Source organism: Galeopterus variegatus, unplaced genomic scaffold, assembly GCF_000696425.1.
Source record: "Galeopterus variegatus unplaced genomic scaffold, G_variegatus-3.0.2 Scaffold3663, whole genome shotgun sequence".
NCBI lineage: Eukaryota > Metazoa > Chordata > Mammalia > Dermoptera > Cynocephalidae > Galeopterus > Galeopterus variegatus.
The window spans coordinates 170317-181727 of record NW_007729774.1 but is presented as its reverse complement, the minus strand read 5'-3'; positions in this window follow the sequence as shown (position 1 = coordinate 181727).

The following is an 11411-nucleotide window of genomic DNA, read 5'->3' as shown; positions in this document are numbered from 1 at the left end:
TTCTGGAGTATGGAGGCAAGTGAAAGTAATATTAAAATTCTAGGTCAGAAAGAGCTCAGTTTACTTTTTAGGTACAGAGAGTAAAAATATTAAATTCCAGATATACTAAAAAAATTTATTCATTTAAAACTACTTGCTTTTGAACTTTAAACAAAACAAAACACAAGAAGTTACCTGTTCTTTTAGTAAATTAATTGTTTCTGGGATCCAGCACACTGGGAATTAGTAAATCTAAGCTTAGAAATCAAGATTAGCATTAAATTCTGCTTTTTACAACTGTGTTTCTTCTATTTTAAGATATATATTTTTCACCATTTTAAAGCTCCTGAAATGAGAATGCCTTTTACAATTGATCATGTGTCATAGTTGAATTGGCAACATTTTAAGTCATTTATAGTATTATATAAAAAATAATGGTCTTTCTTACAATAGATTGTGTCATGGGAAAAGACCATATTTTACATTTTCAGCCTATCAGGTGCTGGAATCTGCGATTGTTGCAACAATGGCATATATGTACAAGGAAATGACAACTCAAGACATTCTAAATAGTTGATGCAATGCTAAACTGAATAGTCAAAAGACATCAAGCATCCAGCAAGTTCTAAAATGAGGCCACACTTAATATCTGTTGCTGTCTTGCAAATACACATTCATGTAGTAACTGTCACCACATATAGGTACTTGGTAATCAATATTTAACAAAGTCTGGTAGAATGAGACTTCATAGGGACACAGCCAAAACGCAGCGAAATTTATTGGGGAAACTGTTGGTGCTGCCAATTCGTCCACTCTTCTGTACATAAAGGCCTCTCCAATATCGAAGGTCTCTGTACCTCATTTAATCCTGACATTTCTCTTGTAAAGTTTATTTTTTCTAAAGCAATGATCCTAAACTTAGCCTTTTCCAAAATATCACAGCACATTTGTAAGCTTTCATGCCAATGTATAGTTTTTTTTGGTTATTTGTAGTGGTGAATGTACTACATGTTGCTGATTCTTGTTTTCATACCCAGTATCCAGTTTTCAAGGTTTCGTTATGTTCCTAAAGCCTGAACTTGGTGATTCTGTGTACCACAACAGACCAGTCTAAGCCCTTGATATCCATCAGAAGAATGATGCGTTATAGTGAGAGCTGGGATTCTTTCAGACGGTGCTTCCGAAAGGAAGGTGTTGCACTGACCAGGTGCTGAGACTGCTGCTGTAACCACGGCTGCTGCGTCTGCTGTGTCTGCTGTAGATATGATCCCTGACTCAACAGCTCCGAATGTTAGTTTATTTTCCTTCTTTTAATTGAGCTGTTGCTCTTAGAATAGAATTTCTTGTCTGCTGAGGAAGCAAGGTTTCAAGAGATTGGTTCCTTTTAAGCCTCTCTGAGAGTTTCCTTTTGTTTCAGAGGCAGATAGCAATAACTAATTATTTTTAGATGAAATGAAATACGTATTTTAGTTCACAACACATAAATTGTAATTAAAGGTAGAATAACCTTTTAAGTCATTATATTGTATATGATGAAATCGCACAGAGACACGGTGATTTCTAAGGCCACAGTTAGATGGTGCGTATAACTGTCATGGTTTACTAAACAGGCCACAGCAGAAGAGGCAGTGTTCTGAGTTAAGATCAGAAAAACAAAAAGGAACCAGTTTGAAGAGCTTCTGGAGAGGAGTGTTTGAGGTGGGAGCAGCGAGTGCAAATTATTGGAGGTAGGAAAAAGTTTCGAACAATATAAGTCTGAGTACCTGGACATGTTGAGCAAGAGGAGACTGATACAAGACTGTTGCAGAGAAGAATAGAATGGAATGGAAATGAGCCACTAGCACCTACAGGCTATGAATCATTGATATTCTCGGTGGTCTCCCTAACTTCCATTTTCCCCTTTTCCATTTTCCTGATTTTCTGAGTCTTACCCTCCTTCATGCATTGATCATGTACTTCAAGGGGATGCTGACTCTGTCTGCAGCCCCATTTATGGATCCTGGTTGGCTTAGGTCAGTCAGCATATATCAATCCAGTGGTCAAGTCATTGTTTCAAGGGTGAGCCTATGACCCAAGAGAGCCAATTAGGAAAAATCACAACTTCAAGGGGATGCTGACTCTGTCTGCAGCCCCATTTATGGATCCTGGTTGGCTTAGGTCACACAGCATATATCAATCCAGTGGTCAAGTCATTGTTTCAAGGGTGAGCCTATGACCCAAGAGAGCCAATTAGGAAAAATCACAGACCCTTGCTCTCTCCTTTCAGACATGAAAAGAACAAGAAAACCTGTTATCCTGATTGTGTCTTATAGACATGAGCTATCATTAGGTGAAATTCAACACTATGGATGGAAGAAGAAAGCAGAAAATGGGGCTTTGATGACAATTTTGAGCTGTTCTACTTCTGAATATTCCTTATGTGAATCAATAAATCCCCTTTATTGTTAAAGCCAATTTAATTTTAGTTTTCCTATTTCAGTATGTAGGAAGTCCATTGGGAAGCCAGGAAGCAGTTTTATGACAGACAGTAGCCCTGTTCTTGTTCCATTTTTAAAAAACATTGTTCTCATTTAAATAATAAAGGATGTTTATTGACTTGCCAAAAGAAAAAAACCAGGGCAAGGAAAATAGGTAAGATGCCTGTATTAGTCTGTTTTTGTGTTGCTATAACAGAATACCTGAGGCTGGGTAAGTTTTAAAGAAAAGAGTTTTATTTGGCTCATGATTCTGGGACAGCTGAATCTGATGCAGGCCTCAGGCTGCTTCTACTTATGGCGGAAAGCAGCCAGGCAGCCGGCAGGTGCAAGATCACATGGCGAGAGGAAGCAAAAGAGAGGGGAGGTGCCAGGTTCCTTTAAACAACCATATCTCGCAGAAACTAATAGAGTGGGAACTAATAGAGTGAGAACCGACTCACTGTCCCCCACCCCCAGGGAAGGCATTAATTTGTTCTTGAGGATCTGCCCCCATGACACAAACACCAACCAACACTGCCACATTGGGGAACAGATTTCAACATGGGCTTTGGAGGAGTGGGATGGGGGGGCAAAATATACAAACTATATCACAGTAAATATGCCTAGAGTGGTGACTTTGGAGACAGAGAAAAGTACATATGGGAAGAAATATATTTTGTTGTTAGAATCAACAGGACTTGTTAAATAGTTGGCTGTGGGGAAAAAAGAATAGAAATAATCATGGATGACTTTCCAAAAACCATGGGAGGGTTTTGGTTTGAAAAATGAAGAAGTAGCTAGGTTAGGGAATGGTGATAACAAAGGTTTCACTTTTAGATATAATAAAGTTTAAGATAACTTTTTCTTTGACGATGAATGTCAAGTGTGTTTTTTTACATGACTCTGGCACTTGGTAGAGAAATCAGGGTTGGGGATAAAATTTAGAAGTCATCAGCATGTAAGTAGATTTTAAATAAATGAATTAGATGAGTAAACCTATGGAGAGACTGTAGATAAGAAATTAAAGCAGAGCCTAGGACAGAACCATAGCACTTTCAATGTTTGGAGGTTGATTAGAAGAGTTTGGGAGGATATTAGGGAACATTGGGCAGAAAAGCAGGTGGGAAATCTGGAGTACGAAGAGTTATAGTGACAAAAAGACATATTTCAAGAGAAGCATTAACTTTGTGAAGTTCTGTTGAGAGTTTGAGTAAGGTAGGGAGAGAGAACTGTACATTTATTTTGACATGATGGTAATCTGAGATATTAGAAGACTCTTGAATAATCCAAGAATAATTTAATTATGTTGTATATTTAAGACAGATACGTTCTAATATCTACGCTTTGAAGATAATATTTCATGAACGATGTATCATAATTAAGCAGAATGACCAAAGTAATGACTCTAACTCAGATAATTCTCAGGCACTATCTGCCTCCATCCAACAAAAGGAATTAAAAAATATTCCCATTTTTACTTGCACTTCTCGAAGAATATTAATGGAAATTTATGTCATAATTCATTGCCTCACTTTTCTTAATTTCCTTTTCTTTTCTCCAATTCTCTCAAAATTGCAGGGAGGAAGGGAGGGAGAGAGAGAGAGAAAGTAGGTGTGTGTTTGTCTGTTTCTCCCTAGTATTACCCCAAATCTCTCCTAGATGCCCCTCTATGACTTTTTCTTTTATTTCCCTTTCCTCTATGTCTTACCACTCTACCTTCTCCCAGCAGTCGCTGAGATTTTCGGTCCTAGTACCAGCCATCTGAGGCCATTCTTGGATGACTGGAAGACCTAATGACCATATTTCTCTGGATCTTCCTACTGGAGGCAAATGTAAGAAGCCCCTTGGAAATTGTGTTTTTCTCTCACTGTTATTGCTTTTTCCTTATAGAGAAACACAGATAAATCAAATTATCTTTTTTCTTAAATCAAATTTTCCAGCCATGTTGGATGAGAGAGTTTATGGTCCAAACTACTTCTCTTTTGGGGGGAATATTCCTCTTAAATAGATTTTCCTACTTATTAAATTCAAAAGTCAAAATTCCAAATTTTAGGACTTAAAATATTGACTGAACTTGTGAAATAGATTTTCATTCCAATGGCTGAATCTTTCTTTGGTTACTGCTTTGAAGGAAATTATGTGTTTTTCATAACATCATTGCCCCACTTAAGTCCATCTGTCTCTTAGCTCTGCACTGGGGCAGCTCTTTCAAGTTCTGCAGGAAAGCTAGATCAAATACTAATATCCACCTCTTAGACAGGTATATGAAAAATGAAGAGCAAAAAAACAAGCCCATACAGAAGAGACAGGCCTGAATGCCCTTGCTCTAACAGCGCAGCGTGAGACTAATTCTTCTGTTACACTGTTGAACGTTACTCATATTCCTTTATCAGTGCATTCACATCCAGGAAACAGAATGACCACTGTCATACTGTGGAAAGGAACAACATAAATTACTACAGAAAGAAATGTAGATAGACCACATTTTCTGGCTCCAGTTGGAACATTAACATGAATCCTTTTATAAAAGCTAAAATATGCTTATGTTGTGTATTTTCAAGAGCTCTCCAAATGGGAGAAACAGTGATTCGCAAATACTCCTCACAACGCTTGCACCTTCCACACTTTCTTTGATTGGTCAGGGCAGGTTTTAAGCGGAAGAAACAGGAAAGAGAGGACTCATGACTCATTTACTTACTTCCTACAGTAGTTTAAATGCTGAGGTGTCCTAAAACTTCAGATATTCTTTGAAAGCTAAGCTGAGGAACTTTTTTCTTATGTATTCCGGTCCAGTGCAAATATTTGTCTATTGAGAAATACATAGCACATTAGAATCATAAACCCACCATCTGCTTAAAATGAGCCAACACCCACTGGTAAGGAGACGGATATGGGCTGGTATCCTGTTCCTCCAGCTCCTAAGTGAAGGCAACTGACGCTATGGGGCCCTGGTTTGTTTGAGCTGCCCCATGCTATGATTGCCTGATAAAATTCCAAAAGGGTGTGTGCATTTGTGGCAGCCCATAAAGATTACTTTCAGGCTCTCATAGAGAAACCTTTTTACAGTAAAGGGGTAAGAAAGAGGCTAAAATGCCATCAGATTTGGGTGAACAGGTGCATTCATGAATTCTGCACTTGGATGTTCTAGTGCAAGGAATGAAATAAATGAACAAAGCATTTGGCGTTGTGCCCTTATGTCAACAGGTTTGACTGCTCATAGTAGCTGAGCGAGAAAGAGATCTTTATTGCCCTTTTCCTAGCAAAGGCAAAGAGGTTGATAGCAAAAAGGGACACTACTCATAGTGGGTTATCTTTTTTAATGAACATTTGTCTTCATTTTAAACTGACAGACGTTTGGCTAATACTTCACTTTACAGTTCTCCCTGAAATGTTTGCTTTTGTCACTTAACAGTAAGCTTATGGAGTCTGGAAAATGAATTTGTAGTGGAGAGTTATTCCTTGAAGTAGCTACCATTGCTTTTGCAAGAAGCTCTCCACAGGACAAAAATTCCAGATTAATCACATCACATAAAATGTTTCTTTGAAGGGCTTGGCTCTGAGATTGTCCTTCTTTGGGAAAACCCTAAAACAAAATACAGAAAATTCACTAGTTATTTTTTAGAGTTTGACAGTTTCAAAACAAATTACCAAGGAATTTTTACCAAGTTTCCAGACTGGTATCAACATGCCTGAACCAAGAAACATAGTTGTCTAAGATTTCTAGGGTGATTTATACAAATTTATACATGTCATTTGCCAAATCCAGCTATGAAAGCAAATCAAGTTAAACCTGCTCTTTTGAGGCATATTGCTTTACTTTGAAAATTTTCTTAGGATACCAAAGAGTTACATGATTACTGTAAATAAAATTCTTAAGTGTTCCATAAGATTAATAAAATTGGAAGAGTTGGACTTTAATATGGTATCAGATCCAGGATTTGGGTAGATAGAACAGATGGTTTTTAGAAGTAGTTGAGCATCCCATTTATTCTACTTCATCGCCTACTACTGACACCTTGGAACTCTAAAGCTTTGATGTCCCCAGCTTTCCACTGTTAAACATGAAAATACAAGTGGAAGTATCATTAATCACAAATACCTTACAGAACATTAATGTACTGAGCTGTTTTAACCATGAATTTTTTCTAAGGGAAATCTGAACAAAGGACAGATAAGGTTTTGAAAGAACCGGGGAAAGCACAAGAGATTGATGAGGGGAAAATTCTCAAAGTAAGGGTTACTTAAAACAGGTCTGGTGGGGGGCAATGGTAGTGGGTAATGTTAAGAGGGCAGTGTATGACTCAGGAAGAGGTATGAAAGGAGTGAAGGACGGTCACCTGCCTACAGTGTTCCTATGGGTAATAGTGCACAGCATTATGAAGTAAGAGCACTGGGTCATTTAGAGCAGTAATTTTTTAACAGGGTTGCATGTGTACAGGATATTGAAATAATACTGCCTTATCTCTCCCCTCCTGGCCCCCAAGATTCTCAGGTTGAGCATCACAGTTATACTGAACCACCAAAGGCTGATAGAACCTCCTCCTTTGGTTTGTTGGGGGCAGGGTGGAAGCTCAAGGCTGGGAATGGAGGGATTGCCTATGATTTTGCTATAAAATGTAATTGAAAACAATGTTAACTGCCCTTCTTTAATAAAGAACATAGTCTAAATATTTTCAGTTGTTGCATAATGTCAGTTTTAGTTTGATCTTCTGTTTTTCACAACAAATCCAAAACAGAATAGTCTGTGGTTACATGTGTGAACTCAGGAGCCAAACTTGCTGGGTTTGAGATCTGGCTCCACTCATTTTTGTGTGACTCTTTTATCCTCATTTAAATTGTCTGTGCACATCTTCAGGCACAGACAATTTAAATGAGGATAACAGTATTTCACATCGGCGGTGAGGTACTAGTGAGATAATCCATGCAAAGACTTCAGCACAGTGCCTGGAACATAGCAAGGGTTCTATGTCTGTTTGCCTTAAGGGAAACTAAAAATGCCAAACACAATAATCAGCTCTTTCTCTGGGAATGACTTTTGCTTTTAAGTTAGAGCCACAGCATTTGCTTTAAGTATTTCATAAACTGGATTAACTTAACCCATGATATAAAACTCTTTACTGAAATAACATTTAATTGGGCGGAAATCTGTTCGGAGGATAGAACTAGGACCTAACAAACTTATTGTAAGAAACAATTCTTCCATTCTAGCAGGGTTTCTTTTTAAGTGTGTGATGTGAAGTCTTGGTGTTTCCTTACCTACCATGGGAAGCATGTAAATTGGGGATGGGAGAAAGCATTTGTATGGGTTTGGTAGGACTGTCATAACAAAGTACAACACATTGAGTGGCTTAAATAACAAAAATTTGTCTCACAGTTCTGGAAGCTAGAGGTCTGAGATCAAGGCATTGTCAGTGTTGGCTCTTTTCAAGAACTATGAAGGAGAATCTCTTCCATGCCTCTCACCTGGTAGGGTTGCTGCCAGCCTCTGGCATTCCTTAGCTTCTGTTGCAGAGACCTCAATCTCTGCCTTCATGTTCATGTGGTGTTCACTGTGTGCATGTCTGTGTCTAAATTTCCCCTTTCTATAAAGACACCAGTCATATTGGATTAGGGACCCCACCATACTCCTGTATGACCTCATCTTAACTAATTACATCTTTAATGACCTTATTTCCAAATAAGGTCATTCTGAAGTACTGAGTGTCAGGACTTCAATCTATGAATTGCTGCAGGAACACAATTCAACCTGTAGCAGTATCCATTTCTGGAAAATAACTATAATATACTTCCAGAACTTGCAGTCATCAGTACTCAGCAAAAATTCAGTTGCATTGCAGTGGATTCATTCCAGAAAAGATGTTCAGAAACTGGTATTCATAAACCGTATCACTGCCAACACCAGGAGAGTGAAGTGTTTAATGGCACCCTATTGTGGGAGCTCCCCACAATCCTGTACTCCCTTGCAGCACTCATGCAATTTATTTTGTAAGATTGTGTGTGTGTGAGCATGATAGAGAGTGGGGGTGGGGGTAGAGATTTTTTGCCTTTCTGTTCCCAAGGGCTTTCCATTTAGAGAAAAAGATAGACATTGCACATGAAACAAGTGTGAAAAGCAGGAAAAAATGCTTATTTTTTTTATCTTGTAAGGATGTTCATGAATGTTCAGATTGTGTATAGTTGTGGTTTAAGAAGTTCTAGTGAAAAAAGAGCTCATAAGTAAATCTCTATGAATCTTTATGTATGTAAGTCAATGTCTTAAAAAAATAAGTTTGACTGAAGCTTGACACACTCTTATTTAATCTAAAATTCTGAAAGATCCTACTAAGAAAATTCTGTATATGTTTGTATTTTAAGGTTAAACCAATAAATAAGAACTTATTTAGTCCCTACAGTATGCCTTATTATTCATTTCATATTAGTTTTCATATTGATGGGATACATTCTCATATCATTCAAGATTCATGGGAGCAGCATCTTGTAAGAAGCCTGACGGTTCTACTAAAAGGTTGGGCCATCTCTTTACTGATTTCACATCATCCTATTACATTGTTTAGTAAGGAGTTATTTTCCATCAGTGATATATCTTACCACTAGACTGTGAATTACTCAGAAAGACCAAAATTACCTTACTTTTATCCAGTTCATCTTTGGATCCACACAGCAACACACAGTATCTGGCACAGAGTAGAATTTAAATATTGGATAATTGGGAAAGGTTAAATACTGTAACATAATTAATTGAGAGTTTTTTTGAACTCAAAAATTGAGAGATTGATTTGAAATATAAAAGAAATATTGCTATTTTTGACCAAAAAAATGGGGAGGACGAAGAAGAGGAGTAGAATCTGGTGCAGTAGTTCTAAACTAAGGTTGTCATATTAGCAATAAAGATACATGTTGCCCAGTTAAATTTAAATTTTTATATAAAGAACAAATATATTTTAGTACAAATATATCCCAAATATTGCACAAGACATACTTATATATTTTTAAATGTTGTTTATTTCTCATTTAAATTTAACCAAATGTCCTGTACTTTATCTGGCAACCCTGTATTTTTTTCTGGGAACCCCATTTTAATCCCTTTAATAGCTTTTTTGACTATTATATCTTTTTGAAATGCAAATGCAAGCTCTGAAAGCTTCTGCATAAAAATGCTTGTGTTCACAGAATTGTGCATACTATTTCAGGTAGTTGATGTTAGTAATCCTTTTCTTAACATTAGATGTGTTAGGGAAGAAATAATTCATTGGAGATTATATGGAAAAAAGTAGTGGAAGTAAAGTGATACATATACACACACTAAGTGTAGTTCTACATTTCAAAGATAGGGGGAACACAGAAGTGATTGAATCCAAACAACTAATTTTATAAAGTAAAGATATTAGGTAGAAATGTCAACTAGGATATAGAGTTTAATTGTTAAAGTACGGTAGAGAAGGAAAGCTAAATTTGTTACAATGCTATACTAACTGATATAACTGATTATCAAATAATGATATGCATAATATATGTGTATTAAATATCAATATACATAAATTATATTCATAATTGAATATATATAACAAAATATGTCTATTAAAATAGAAGGCATACAAATTTTTATTATAACAATTGATTTACTATTTAGTAACATTTTTATACTAATTAAAGATAAATGTTGAATTTTATTCTTAAAACAACAACTAAATAGTCAACAGATCTCTTCTGTAGTTCATTGCAAATGACTGCTGATATTTTCTGCCTCTGCACTATTTATGCAACAATGAAATCAGCTATACAAGGGTACTTCAAAAAGTTCATGGAAAGATTTGTATCTTTCAATTTTATTTTCCTATAAACTTTTTGTAGTACCCTTATATTACTTTAGTCTTCATGTGTTAAACTACTAAATCAGAGAATTCCAGTATATTTTGCTCTTTAAGCATTCATTTAAAAAATTAACTCCAGACTTTGATCTAAAATGCAAAATTAAAATAAGAATAGGATATAATGTAAAAATAAAAATAGGATATTTAATATTATTTTGCAATAGGATACATTGATATCTAGTACTGATGGTTGTGTGACCTATTTCTATCCAAATAGATCAGTTAAAGTCTGCAATAGAATAGTGATCAAATAACACCTGGAGAAAAACTTTCTCTCTCTTACTCATCAAAACCTATGTAAACCTATCTTATATAAAAGTGAACTTTTATATCTCAAAACAATTCAAATTTTGTTAAATGCAGTAAATCCTATGGGTTAGGAAAATATTTGCCCACCTAAAACAGTTTCTACCTTCTGATAATTACTCACAGGTAATTATGGGATTTCCATTAGCAGGAATATTTTTGTGGTTATTTAAAGGAATAGGAAACATGGTATTGACCCTCTGGAGGCTTTCTGTGAAGAATTGAGTTGGTTGTTGGATATTTAATCATTTCAGAATAGATATAATTTTTTTCCTGCTAGTTAACTGGAGAAATTCTTCTATATTCCTGAGAAATTTTCACTTTTCTTAAAATTATTTAACATTTCTACAATGAATTTAGATTGCCTTGAAAACAAAGAAAACTCATTCCATTAAGATCTTTGGGAAAAAATAAATGAGTTGTGTTGGGTCACATATCCTGGGACCTAAATACAATTACTTCTCAACTCTCAAGGCTAAAGAAACCTCTGGGTAATCTACCAAATTCACTTCTGTCAATATTCTCAACCCAACCCCACCCTTCACTGAACAATTTTGGATAAAAATTTTCCCAATTATTAAAAAAAAATCTACCCAGTAATTAAATTAAGGAAAATGTGTAGTTCAGTTTTTAAAATATATTTTTAATTTATTGTATTTAGGTTTTAAATGTCTTTTAATTTAAAGAAGGAAAAGAAGTAAGTGGTTAATTCTGAAAAACATGCTGGTAAAAGTTTAAATAAGAAGTGCACAGGGGCCGGCCCAGTGGCGCACTGGATAGTGCGCCGCTTGGGAAGCGC